The following is a 14,056-nucleotide window of genomic DNA, read 5'->3' as shown; positions in this document are numbered from 1 at the left end:
TAAGATTAGTTCTTGTCGCTCCTCCATTTCTAGTCTTATGAAATGTATTCATATTCATGAAAACTATTCTAGAGTTACAAAGACTTCAAGTAAAGTAGCAAAGCTAAAGTTATAAAATGGTCTATGATTTTCTTGAGTGTAAGGTAAGGGTCCCTATTTCAAAGGTTACTATCAAAGTGCAATGAATGTGGAAGTGTATGACTGGACTAAAAGGAAGACATGACACAGAGAGAAGAGAGAGAAAGAAGGTAATCTATGATCTAGGGTGCCCAGTCCATGTTAATGCATGAGCAGTATCTTATCTTACACATTTGCTCTCACCTAAATACTCAATCCATTTACAAATAGCCTTAATGAGAGATGTACCAAGAAGAGATGGCATCCCTGGACAGTATGCTCTTTCCAAAATGTACACTTGTCAAATATGTTAAAGATTGTTGGATGAAAGGAAAAATGTCTCAAAGTGGCCTATAAAGGGACATGTTATGGGGGGCTGACCTCTCCATTACTACATTCTAGCCTTTTCATTACCATCATCTCAATCATTATTCCATTCACCACAACAAAAACGAGTCATAGACGCGCATGTTAGACGCGCAAAGTCGGGCACATCTATCATTGCGTCTATATACGCGTATAAAAGAGCGTATAAATAGGTGCGAATTTTGTGTCTATATATCCGCACAGATAAACGCGAATATAGATACGTTTTCAGATGCGTAATTATTAAACCACCTGAAATTGGACTTAATATAATTAAAAAACCAGAGTTAATAATTATTTTTGCATTGCTCTCTAATGAATGGCAATTTCTCCAATTGAAAAGCCTGATATAACTAATTACCGGCAAGCAACACAAACCTTATTATACAATTAGTAGCAAGCATTGCATGTATCTCATAATTTCTCTACTTGAAGAAGATAAAAAATAGTTCCTTTTTATTATGGAAAATTCAATTTAGCTTTAAACTTGACTATTGATTCTTGTGCATATGATATTTTCCATAGAATTAAGAATACACATTGAATCATTAAGCGAATTAAGTATATTACAGTGAATGATCCATCTCATCTTCAATGAGATTAGCCCTTACTAAACTATCTACTTCTAGGTCTATGTTACCAAGAGGTAACGAAACAAATAAGTCTATCCCACTATCAGATGTGTTGCTATATTTCTCAATAACTTCATCATCATCAATCACATTATTGTCCTCTTCTGCGTTTCCTTGAACATCCTCCCGAGGTTCATCTTGTACTATATCACGCATATCATCCATTATGGTGTCATCATGTACATCATCATTAATTGTTGGATTGTCATCTGCTATCTCTATGTCGGTAATATTACCATATATTGGTTTTGAACGATCAGATATAGGGATGACATACCACCATCGGTTATTATTTACCATTGGATGATACACAACCTGTATTTGGAAAAAAAAAGCAAGAGACTTAAATACTTATTATACTGTGTATATGTATCACATGTATACATATAAAAAATTTAGCTTTTACATATATACCTGCTCGCATTGTTGATGTAGTACTAATGTGTCATTCTTGTTTTGGTGAAATTTTGTAGAGTCAATGATTACAAAACCACTTGGATGACGTCTGATTGTGCAATGCTCACCATTTATTACCACTTCTTTAAACCACTTCACATCCAGTACATATATAAAGAATCGTTTGAAGTCAAGCTTCAGAATATCTTGGATCAAGCCACAATAATCTTCCATGGTATCATTGGCATCCTCGAAGTGAGCAAGGACACCACAATCTTGGGTATTTCTCTTTTCATCTATACATTGAGTTCGAATATGTTTACCCTCACACCAAATAGCATTGAATAATGTGCACTAGTAGTAAAAGATTAAGATCAAACATGCCAATTTATTATATAAAATATAACTAGAAACAAATTAATTGATAGTATGTCTCACCTTTGATAAGCAACCTCGTGCATATTCCCAGTCTTCTTGAGATATATTAATTTCCTCCTCTTTTTTCATTCTCTCCATTTCCTCATGTAATCAATCTATATCAATATGGCATGGGAGCGCATTTAGAAGATCTAGAAATGAGACATTACGTCCATATCTGGTGTGAAATGCTTGTCTTTCACTTTTTCTTCTTGCCCTTGCTTCATTATATAGTGTAACCCATTTGCTTATTACATCACTATTGAGCACACAAAAACTATTTAACTTACGAAGTTCTTCTTTTGTTAGCACTTTACTCATTCCTTTTCCTTGAGGTATTATAGAGGTTATCCTCAAGTCTTCATCGTCTTTCTATGGTCGTGGTTGAGAGGGGTCCACTTCAACAAGATATTCAGAGATATAAACAAGGGATGATTGCACTAACCAACCCTCAACCATGCTTCCCTCAGGCCGTGCTTTTTGCCTCACAAAATCTTTCAAGGTTTTCATGAAGCGCTCAAGAAAAAACATCCACCTTGCAGAACTAGCCCACAAAGTGTGATCTCATCAATCAAATGTACGAGTAAATGTAATTGAGTAGTCAAAATGGAGCAAGGAAAATTTTCCTCCACCAAAAAAACCACCTCAACAGATAATACTCGAGCATCTTGCAATGTGTTTGGATCAATTTCCTTTGAGCTCACATATCTGTTAGGATGTATTTGACAATTGTTTATTTTTGTGTAGAAATTGAAAGAGGTTCACTACATGATATATGCAATATATAATGAAAAAATACAATGTATACACACCTCACAAGCTCTCCCATCTTGTAAATGATATAACGTACATCTTTGGATACACAATGGGATATGCTAGTAGGAAGTACGAACTGAATGTAAATAATATTCATCGATCAAATAATTAGTTGAGAAAAAATTCATTATACCCCAAAGTTTACACATAATTACTCCACTAATTACTATATTCATGGTTAGAAATACCCTTACTTGAATCATTTTGTGCCAATCGTGGGACTTCAAACCAGATAGTTGCTCCACACCTCTTTTCTTTTTCTTTATGAAGGCTCCCTTGAGACATCTCATACATCCTGTAGATATTCGAAAGCTACGTATCTGTTCCTTCACTATTTTTTCATTGTTCTTTGACAACATCCAAGGTGCATGGGATAGCTCAATCTTTCCTCTAGGTCCAATGTGTGACCAGGCTCATCTCATGCAACCAATGTTACGTAAATCTTCCCTTACATTGACTGAATCACGAGCCCCTATCAAGTGATCCCATAATGTAGATACAAAATTTTTGAATATGTGCATGGGGTCCAATAGGTGATTAATCTTGAGTTCAGTCCAATACGAAATACGAAAAAATATAGAGAACCTAACAAACAAACAATATATTACGTAAACAATTCATCATGCTAAATACTTTAAAGTCAATCAAGAGAAATATACTTCTTACCAACTCATGCCGAGTGGAGGGTGGATGACGGCATTAATCCATCTCTCCTTCCAATCTCGAATGGTTAGAGATTGTGGAGTCATTCCATTAGTAGGGAGAACATATTTGGGATGGTCAACAGGAAGAAATCAATGATGATTGTCATAGATAATATTTTTTAAACATGCCGGCCTAGAGGAAACTAGAGAGGAACCACAAATAGGACATGCATGATATCGTGATGTGGTTAAACCTGAACAAACAAGTGAATTAATAACATGCAATTGATTCAAGTCTTGAATTTTAAATATAGAGTTATATACATGTACCTGAACACTCTCCATATCTTGGAAAGTCATGCATGGTCCACAACAACATGGCCTTCAAAGTGAAATCTCTAGAGGATGCAAATGCGCTTGTATCTTGCACCTCAATACCTTCCCATAACATTTCTAGCTCTTCAATCAAAGGCTCTAAGTAAATGTCTATGTTTTTTACATTGTGCTTTCCAGGAATCAGAAGGGACAACATTACATGTCCCTTTTTAATTGCCATGGATGGAGAAATATTATAGTTCACCAATACCACTGGCCATACACTGTATGATGTGCCTTTGATGCCAAATGGATTGATTCCATCCATACCTAAACCAAATCTCAAATTTCTTGGCTCTTTTTTTAAAACGGGCCACAAATTGTCTATATGTTGCCATGCCGGTGTGTCTGCAGGGATCCTCCATTTTCCATCACTTGAACAATGACTAGCATGCCATGACATGAGCTTTCCAATAGACTTACACTTGAACATAAGTTGAATACGTGAAATAATTGGAAACTGTTTCAAAACCTTACAAGGCACATCCATTGACTTTATCTCCACTTCATATCTTGATTCACCACAAACAGGACACTCTCGTGCGAACTCATGAATCCCACAAAATAAGACACAATCATGGACACATGCATGGATCTTGACATAATCAAGGCCTCCCAGAGATGTCAAGTAATATCTTGCTTGCTCTCTCTTAGTTGGCAATTTGTTTCCTTTTGGAAGCATTTGTGATAATAACCTACATATATTTTTAAAAGTGATTTAAAAAACCACCAACATATATTTGTGTTAATTTCAAAATAGAACAATTAATATTATGATTCATAAGCCAAACTGAATTGATACCTACTTCAAGAATGCATTCAAACTGACATTACTCCATCCATAAATTGTTTGCAAGTTAAGTACTCAAGGGATGCACGAAGAACAGAGTACATACAACCTTCATACAATGAAGTAGATGACGCTACGTATAGTGGGTCATGTGGCTTTATCGAGTGACCTTCTTCCCAAACCGGTTGCGAAAATAGATCGTGTACCATGTTGTCTAAAATCTCATCCTCTACAACTTGATGGGGCATTTCATGAGGGCTACTATCATGGTCATCAGTCTCCACTCTTCTTGAAGACTCTGCCTCCTCGCGTCGATGTTTTACAGCCTCTCAACACCCGAGAGGGAGCATCTCAGGATGTGGCACTGCATCCTACTCAACCACAAAAGGAAGTTACATGTACGTTGATATATATTTCAAACATAGACTAGCAATCTTAGTGTTAAATACAATGAATAGCGGTGATTTTTCTCGGTCCCATTCTCCATACATGCTGAGGTGTGACATTGCAACTCGACGTGCTCAAAAAATACACCCTTGACAGCGATCACACATGCATTTAATTTTTCGTCGTAGCTATGCATCTCGATTATGAAGACGTAATGTTTCATCCTCACTTGAGAATGTGCTCGTTGACTCATCAGCATGCACCACACTAGGTGATGATGACGGCATGATTAAACCTAATTCATGACAACATCAAATTTGTTATTAATATGTTTACATAAAAATGTTAAGGTGTATTAATTATTCTAAGATATTCAATTTTAAATACACAAAACTTATCATAAATACATAAAAACTTATGATAAAAACTTACTATCAAAACTTATCTTAAATACAAAAACTTATGATAAAAACGCAAGCGTGCTAAATGCGCGTCTATGCCTGCATCTATCTGCACGTCTAAATACACATCTACTAGCACATTTACGTAAAATTAGATACGCATATACATGCAGAAATAGACAAACATCAAAATTCAAAAGATACAAGTGATTTCTTTTCAAACTGCACCTTTCTTGTGTTTTTTGCTCGTTCTGGAGCTCGAGTTGAGCCGACATGCAGTCTACCTCCACTAGTCTCTTCATGACTCACCTCCTCATGACTCACCTCTTCTTTCACTTCAAAGAGACAAGAAGGGAAAGAAGACAGCTAAAGAGAAGAAAGCCAAGGAGAGGAAGAAAGAGAGAACAAAAGAGAGGAGAACAAGAGGCAAAGAGAGAAGACAACAAGCAGCAAACATCAAGGGAGAACAACTCATCAAGGAGAGGAAGAAGGGGAAGGAAGCAGCGCCACTACCCGTCCACACCAAAGACCCAAGGTGAGTCCTCTCTCTCTCTCTCTCTCTCTCTCTCTCTCTCTCTCTCTCTCTCTCTCTCTCTCTCTCTCTCTCTCTCTCTCTCTTTCTGTATTAGGATCCTTCTTTCTATGAATTTGAAGCTTTTATATCACAAAAAAATCATGGCGGTTGTCAACTTGAGAGCGGCCTACTTAGCGCGTTTGACAGTGCGTGTAGATTCCAAAGCAGACGCAAATATAGACACGTAGTTGTGGTTTGCTGTTATCGCGTCTGCAGTCGCGCAAGCGTTTCTATTCTGCATATCAGACGCGAGAATACACGCGCTCTGCTCAGAAGCTTTGACTTCTCAGGGAAGCATCTGAGAGCGCGTCTATTCTGCATCTCAGACACGAATATACACGTGCTCTACTCAGAAGCTTTGACCTCAGGAAAGCATATGAGAGCGCGTCTATTCTGCATCTCAAAAGCGAATATACACGCACTCTGCTCAGAAGCTTTGACTTCAGGGAAGTGTTTGAGAGCGCGTCTATTCTGCATCTCAGATGCAAATATACACACGCCAGCTCTGATTAAAAAAATAAGTTTTTATTTCTAGAATTGTACAAACATGTTACACAATAGTATAGTTTACACAATAGTGCAGTTTAGCAAATTTGTCTTATTCCTGTGTTTTGTTTGTAGATGTCGCATCCTGGTTTATCTAGCAATGACCCAAATTTGGAGCGCATAAATGATACACTGGTCTTGTTCAACAGAGGGGTCAATGTCTTTTTTGGAGGTTTTCCTAGTAAGGAAGACTTCATGGGAGAGATGACTAGACACCTTGGCCACTCTCCCACAGCAAACGAGGTGTTCAGTGTCATGTCCAGAATGCCTCTGATGTCTTTACATGGCACTGCTTCCCAAACACCAAATGACCAAACTCCAATTGCAAGTACTCCACATGCAGCGCCTGTACATGCATCAGCTGAAGCACAAGTGTCAGCTGATGCACGTGCATTTGCAGAAGCACGTGCATCCAGTGAGGCAGAGTCGATAGAGAGGGAGGAGGGAGAGTCAAGGGGGAGGACGAGGCTTGTGTGGGGGTTGCCTAGGAGGTGGTGAGTGATCACCCTCACTAGAAGATCAGGTAGAGGAGCTTGTACGCCAGTATACTAGTGGCATCTTCCATGATGATGAAGGCGGGGATGTAATGGCATACATGAGGAGCGTCGTGCATGTGACGTATAAAGATTGTTTCATTTAGTTCAAGAATCAAAAAAGCGACTTGTGGTAGGAGGTGTTGAGGGTAGTCCATAGAAGGTACCCAAATCCTGAGGGTCAGCGATTCTCGAATGATTGGGGATGCACAAAAGTGAGGGATTTGCTTCACAACAAAAGATCCCACCTCATGACATGTGCCAGGGAGTCACTGCGGAGACAAGAGGAGGGGTGTGGAGCCTATAGCCAACCACCTATATGCCACTGCATAGAGTGGAAGAAAGCCAAGAAGAAAGCAACAGAGAAAGTGAAGAGTCGCCAGCACGCAAAGGTGCGACGCATCCAAATGGAACTATCGGATCGTTGCATTACGGATTGGGCAGCAGAGAGTCCTGGGAGGCAGAGTTTGTAAGTATATTTTGATTTCTAGTTTTTTTTAATTTATATTTTTAATTATTTATATAATTTGTTCTAATACACTGTGTCTCATAATTTTCTGTGTAACGTGTCCACCTGTTCACCTATAGGACACATCTTAGCAGCCCATTGGGAAGAGAGTCTAGAAAGCGCCGCCCGACACTCCCATGAAATGTTACGAGGTTTGCGATCTAGGTCTTTCCGAGTCTGCCACGTAGCAGAAGTATTCCATTCGTTCCCACTTAGGACCAACCTGAATCAGGGTTTCCCTAATGGTCAAGTTCCATCGTCGAGCCCCAAGCGACTACTTTATGCAGAAACATCAGGGTCCAAGCGGATTCATGCTGCACTTGGTTCAAGGAGAATGGGAAAAGAGAGGGATGCAAAGCTTGACCTCTCTGCCCATAAGGCATAGTCCCATTCTGTTCCCCTAAAACAGCATAAATCGGGGTTCTAGTATCCTAGACTCTAGGTCAACATTCCTTGCTGTTCATTTCCTTCGCGAAAAATTCCATGCTCTTGATTTTGTTTGAGAAAAGTTCCTGGCCAACCGGGACCACCCATCCGTAGGATACACCCATGGCCACATCCACCACACTTTCCTCAAGGTTGCTTTAGTTGTCTAATTATCTACCACATTTAGTTAGACACACAAAAAAATCTTCCTTAATTAGCCAATTAGACACTAGTTTCTTCATGTAATATTAACACTTGACATAGAAAAACTGTGTCAAACAAATTCCTTTTCAACAGGTTATCTTATTTATCTTTGGAATACATCCATATAATCGAGCCCATAGGCTAATCCATAATCCGCCTGAAGGCAATCCATAATCCGCCCAAAGGTAATACAACAATCCATAGGGATTACTAATCCAAGATTATGCCCGTAGACTATTATGCGGGCCTTGAGATCTAATCTCGAGTCATGTCGGCCTCTTGTGAAGGGCTCAGAAGGCAAGGGATTTACGACCAGAGCCCCCCTAGCACCCAAGCGTCCTTCTGCTCCAGGTAGCACCCAACAGAGAGACCTCTCACGACAGGTTCGGTCCACATTCCCGGTGTGGCTAACAACCCCCTTGGTTAGGGTCAGGTAGACAGTTGGGGGTAACTAATCATGCCTCTCCCTTTAGGCCTTCAACCTAAAGCATTAATTTTCCATCTTTAGTTCCTTGAGCAAACAATGCAAACAGTGCTCCTAAATTTTTACAAACACAATCAATCTAGTGGTCGTTTATTTGGCCAACTGCTAAGGAGTGAATCCTTTTCTTCGAATGCATCCAGCATTCGATCTAGGATCAATTGCGACTTGGCAAGATCCCCAAGGGTTTGTTTTTTTATCCCTTTTGTACTTGGGTTAGGGTCATACCCTGTCAACCCAAATTAACCAACACCTTAGGTTTCTTAAGTTAAGACAGTAAATCCTGGCAACCATGTCACTCTAACGTGATTGATCCTTTGCTTATTAATCAATGCATAACTTCCCTTAACTTGGCAAATCAGCCCAAGAAAGGTGATGTAGTAGGATGTCTACTCATCCTCTTGTAAGTTAGACTTGTGTTAGAACCTTCCAACCTTATTCCAAGGAGTGGCAATTTTAACTTGTGATTAAACCACAAAGCCAGACAACATTGCAACTTATTGCACAAGTGTCACATCTAGCTCATGGGCTCATCTCCCCCATCAACGGCATCTCTTGTCAAGGAGTATGTTTAGTCAAGCTATAGGGTTTGGGGTGTCTTCTTACCCAACCCAAAGCTAACCTTGCTAAGCCAATAATAGGTTTCTAACTCAATCGGATGTCGTTCAATCCTTAGGGTAAAACCCTAGAGCGCTATTGCACAGGTGTCCAATTAACCCAGACATTCCGTGAATGTGCGTAGGATCTTTGGGTTTGAGGGTCTCGACTCGGCGTTCCAAGTGCGATACTAGGCAACATTTCCAATGTGCCAAGCCCTAGCTAGTACTTGGGGTTTTTATTGTATCGACTAGTTATGCCTATACAAATCCCTTGAGGGTTAGGTGATTTAGCTAAATTGGACTACTTGTCTTGCGATAAGGAACGATCCTTTTGTAGAGATGCTAAACTTGTTCTAAAGGTGTAACTAGTTGCAAGACATCACAATACATGTAAACATGCGATTCATTACTTCTACGCACCAAAAGGTTTGCAATAATCCTATCTTTTCTTGCTAAAGTCATTACTCATGATAATTTGGAGAATAACTTACATAGGACCTAGTAGGATTTACATCAAGGAATTATGCCTACAACCTTTTGTCTAAGCTTTTGAATTTAATGCTTTGATAAGCCATGAACCTTTCCTAAATGCAACTCTTGATGAATGAATTTTTCGCATGACGAATATGTAACATGCAACCCTTTTCTAGATACAACATTGTTAATGAAGTTCATGTGACACACAACCTTTAATCCATTCGACAAACATCTTCTCATGCAATGTGTAAGTCTATGGTCCCATTTCCATGCTATGCAATTTATTTGGACAACATCTAGCAGATGTTAACGATTTTTTTTTCCCCGTGCGAATCACAACAAGGAAGATATTGCCTAAAATGCAACATACGCTTATTCTTTCCATGGCCAATCAAAAATGCACTTAATAATTTCATCTTTTACCCTAAGCAATATGCGTTTAGGCTCATTACTTTGGAAATGCACCAAAAAGGCAACATACAACTAAGCTCGTAAGATGAATAAGTGGTTTATATTCATAACTTTCCTATGAATTTTAAGCATGTCCAATGCGGAATTTAACTCCAAGGACCTCGTTATGAGGACTTGCGGAGATGTCCACGTGCAAGTTTGGGTCGGAGACTTCCGTGCATGCACCTTGCAACTTGGACTTTGGAGCCATGGTAGACGTAGTGTGTTTATGGACTCCATGGATTCCTTCTAGCCTTTACTCTCGCTCTCCGAGGCTGCCTGTAGGTCGATACCTTTTCCCTTGCGTAGGAATTGGAGCTACGAGTGTGGGTTATAAGCACCCGAGGTGAAAACCACGTGCACAAGCTTTATGGGCCTTATCCTTAGAAGCTTCCAAGGAAGCTTCTAAGAAGCTTCCAAGGAAGCTTCTAAGAAGCTTTTTCTTAACAGTAGAATTGACGTGGAAGGAGGAGGCAATGATTGGAGAGAGGGAATGTTGACAAAAACAGGGGGGAGGGATCTTGATGATGATGTCGGGGATGGGCAGCGACTACAGGCATTGTATGGTGGCGGCATCCTCACGGCGGCGGCGTTCCACGGCAGCACGGTGGCAATCGTTTCCCCCTCTTCCTTCATTCCTCAGCACGGTAGCCTCTTTTGATTCGTTCAATCCTTCCCTCTCCCTTCGCTAAGGGGTGATTTTATAGTGCAAAGGGGGGGGGAGAGACTCCACACACGTGGAGCCCTCATGCTTCTCTCTTCTCCCCATGCACTCCACCTCTACACATCCCTCTCCCACTCCCTTCCCTCCAGTCATGCATTGGCTAGGGGAAGGGATAACTAGTAAAAAAATTTGCCTAAATTTTCATCATTATCCAATTTCCCTTCCTCCAGTAAGGGTGTTCTCACGTGGCTTTGTGGTTTTAAACCCTGGCCTCAATTGCACAATGCAGATGGGCTCATTATTGTGCGTGCGAGGTAAGGATTTAGCTGCCAATTTTTACGATGTGGAAGATAACTTTGCACACGTTTTACGCGGGCGTGCAGGGGTTAAGTTCTATAATAATTTTGGGCAAAAATATTACATTCTCTCCCCCTTGGAAGAATCGAGATGTCCTCATCTTGAGAAGAACTGGGGGTATTGTTAGTTGAGAATACTTTCATCCATCCAAGTGGCATCCTCCTTGGGATAATCTTTCTACTGGATGAGATATTCTCCCAATAAAAATGGCCTTTTCTGCCTTTGGATCGAGCTTGCTCCTCTTTTCATTTGGAACATGTACATATGCCAAGCATCCAAAAACCTTAAGATGGCTGATGTCTGGCTTTATCCCATAAAGCCTCTCATAAGGAGTCACCTCATGTATACCTGCTGTTGGTGTACGATTCATGACATACACTGCAGTCATTACAGCCTCTGCCCAATATGCATTTGGTAGGCTTTTCTCATTCAACATGGCTCTAGCCGATTCCATGATCACCCTGTTTTTCCTTTCTGCCACACCATTTTGTTGTGGTATGTACCTGCATGTCAATTGCCTTTTAATTCCATGAGCTGCCAAGAAGTAATCAAAGTCTTTAGAAACATATTCTCCACCACTATCAGATCTCAAGCATGAGATATAGCAAGCCAATTCTTTCTCCACATGTCTCTTAAAATCCTGAAAAACATCCATGACATCACTCTTGTGCTTTAGCACATACAACCATGTGTACCTACTATAGTCATCTATGAATGACACATAGTAATGTGATCCCCCAAGAGATGCATTCTGTGAGGGTCCCCATACATCAGAATGTACAAGCTGTAATGGTCTAGTAGTAGTGCTTACATGCCTCATAAATGGAAGCCTTGATTGCTTTCCAAATTGACAAGACTGGCATACATGTCCCAATTCCGCATGCTTGAACTTAGGAAGTCCAAGTACAACTTGTTTATGCTGCATATTCTTCAACTTTTGAACATTTACATGTCCAATCCTTTTATGCCATATCTCAATGTCCCTTATTGCAGCATTTTCATGTGAGTACATAGCAGCATTCAATGCTGGAATTTTCGTATCCAATGTAAACATCCTGCCATTTCTTTTGCCTTTAGCAATGAGTTTGCATCCTTGACCATACTCTTCAATGTAGCATCCATCTCTATTGAATCTAACTTGTAGATTTTGTTCAGCCATTTGTCCCATAGAAAGCAAGTTTTTGGTTATGGAGGGTACATGCAATACATCATAAAGACTCTTTCTCCTGTCACCATGCATCATCAAGGGAACAGTACCTGTATGCATAATGTCATGTTGCGTATCATCCCCTGTGCAAACATATCCATGAGCACCTTCTACCAATGTGTCAAACCACTCTCCATGAGGAGTCATGTGGTTAGACGCCCCTGAGTCTATATACCATACATCATCTGCTTTGTCGTGTACAGGCAACCCTTTCTTCACATGTTGCATTGCAAACAACCTGTCATCCTCCTGCATACCACTAGAAGAAGCATAATTACCATGTTGCTTTCCTCTTGCTCTCTAATCATTCTGCTTTTTGTAGCAATCCTTAGCTACATGCCCGTATTTGCCACAATAATGGCAATCCTTATTTGCATTTGATTGCTCTCCATAACTCATTTGAGGCTGCTGCCAAGTGCCTCTTCCTCTAGGTGAATAACCTCATCTTCCACTAGTATTTGAGGCACCTCTATTTGCTTGAGGCTGCCTATTTTGCCATCCAGTAGCTTGCTGTCCACCACGGGCTGCATATGCATTTCCAGCACCTCTTCCTCGAAAAATTGATCTTCCTCTTCCACCTCTACCCCTTTGATTTGAGTAGAAGACATTGTCCCTACTGTTTTTAGACCCACTGGAACTTGTATTAAGTCCAAGTTTCACTTCTTTATGCAAAAGAAGTGCTACAAGTTCATCAAAGTCAGGCTGCTCCTGACGCACTGAAATGGAAGTATCAAACTGCTTATATTCCTGTCCAAGTCCATGGAGGGTAGTTGCTACCAAATCATCATCCTCAACTTCAGCTCCAATTGATCCTAGTTGTTCTGCAATGGATCTGATCTCACTGACGTAGTCCTCAATAGACCTTCCATTCCTGGATATGTGGCTGAACTTTTGCTTCAGTTGTGTCTTTCTTGCATGAGTAACATGCCCATAATTCTTCATCAATAAGTCCCAAGCAGCTTTTGGGGAAGTACAATTTGCAATTTGCATAGCCTTTGTGTCTGACACACATAGTGACAACCAATGCAAGACCTTGCTGGCCTTTTCCAACCAAGTCCTGTGTGCCTTCAACTGATCCTATGTTGGAGGTCTATCTTCCGGTAGCTTGGGCTCATCTTCAAGACCTGTGACTAGATCCCAATATCCTCTTCCAATCAAAAAACTAGACATCTTGAATTTCCATAGAACGAAATTGTTATAGTCCAGCTTCTCACCAACTATCTGAGTGATAGTATCCTTCTCTCCTGTGTTTGCCATTTTAAAGCCTTAAGTTTTGCAAAACTAGTCAATTTTCCCAAAATGCCAGCAGGCAATATGCTTCCATGATCTGTAGTACAACCAGTTTTTACTGCAATCAGTAGTCTGTCAAATCAGCCTCATAGAAGTCAAGCTTGAGCATACAATCTGTGATGAGCACCCTTGAACTTCACAAGTACATTCAATTCCAAAAAAAAACTGCACAGATTTCAGCCTATATGACTGCATAAGATCCAATACATGTAGGAAGTAAATACTCAGTATTCCTTCAACAGACTGCAGCTGCAAACATGATCCAAATACAAGCTTCAAATATTGATACCAATTGTACCCTTGAATTTACTGCTCAGGACTTATTGCAGAAGGTAAACATAACTTGCTGAATTGTTTTCATAGTCCACAGAAAAAAAACTGAAGCATTTCTTTCTTGCT

This window comes from Lygodium microphyllum, chromosome 2, assembly GCF_053477565.2.
Source record: "Lygodium microphyllum isolate KBCC chromosome 2, Lygodium_microphyllum_v1.1.10, whole genome shotgun sequence".
Classification (NCBI taxonomy): Eukaryota; Viridiplantae; Streptophyta; class Polypodiopsida; order Schizaeales; family Lygodiaceae; genus Lygodium; species Lygodium microphyllum.
This window is presented reverse-complemented; position numbering follows the sequence as displayed.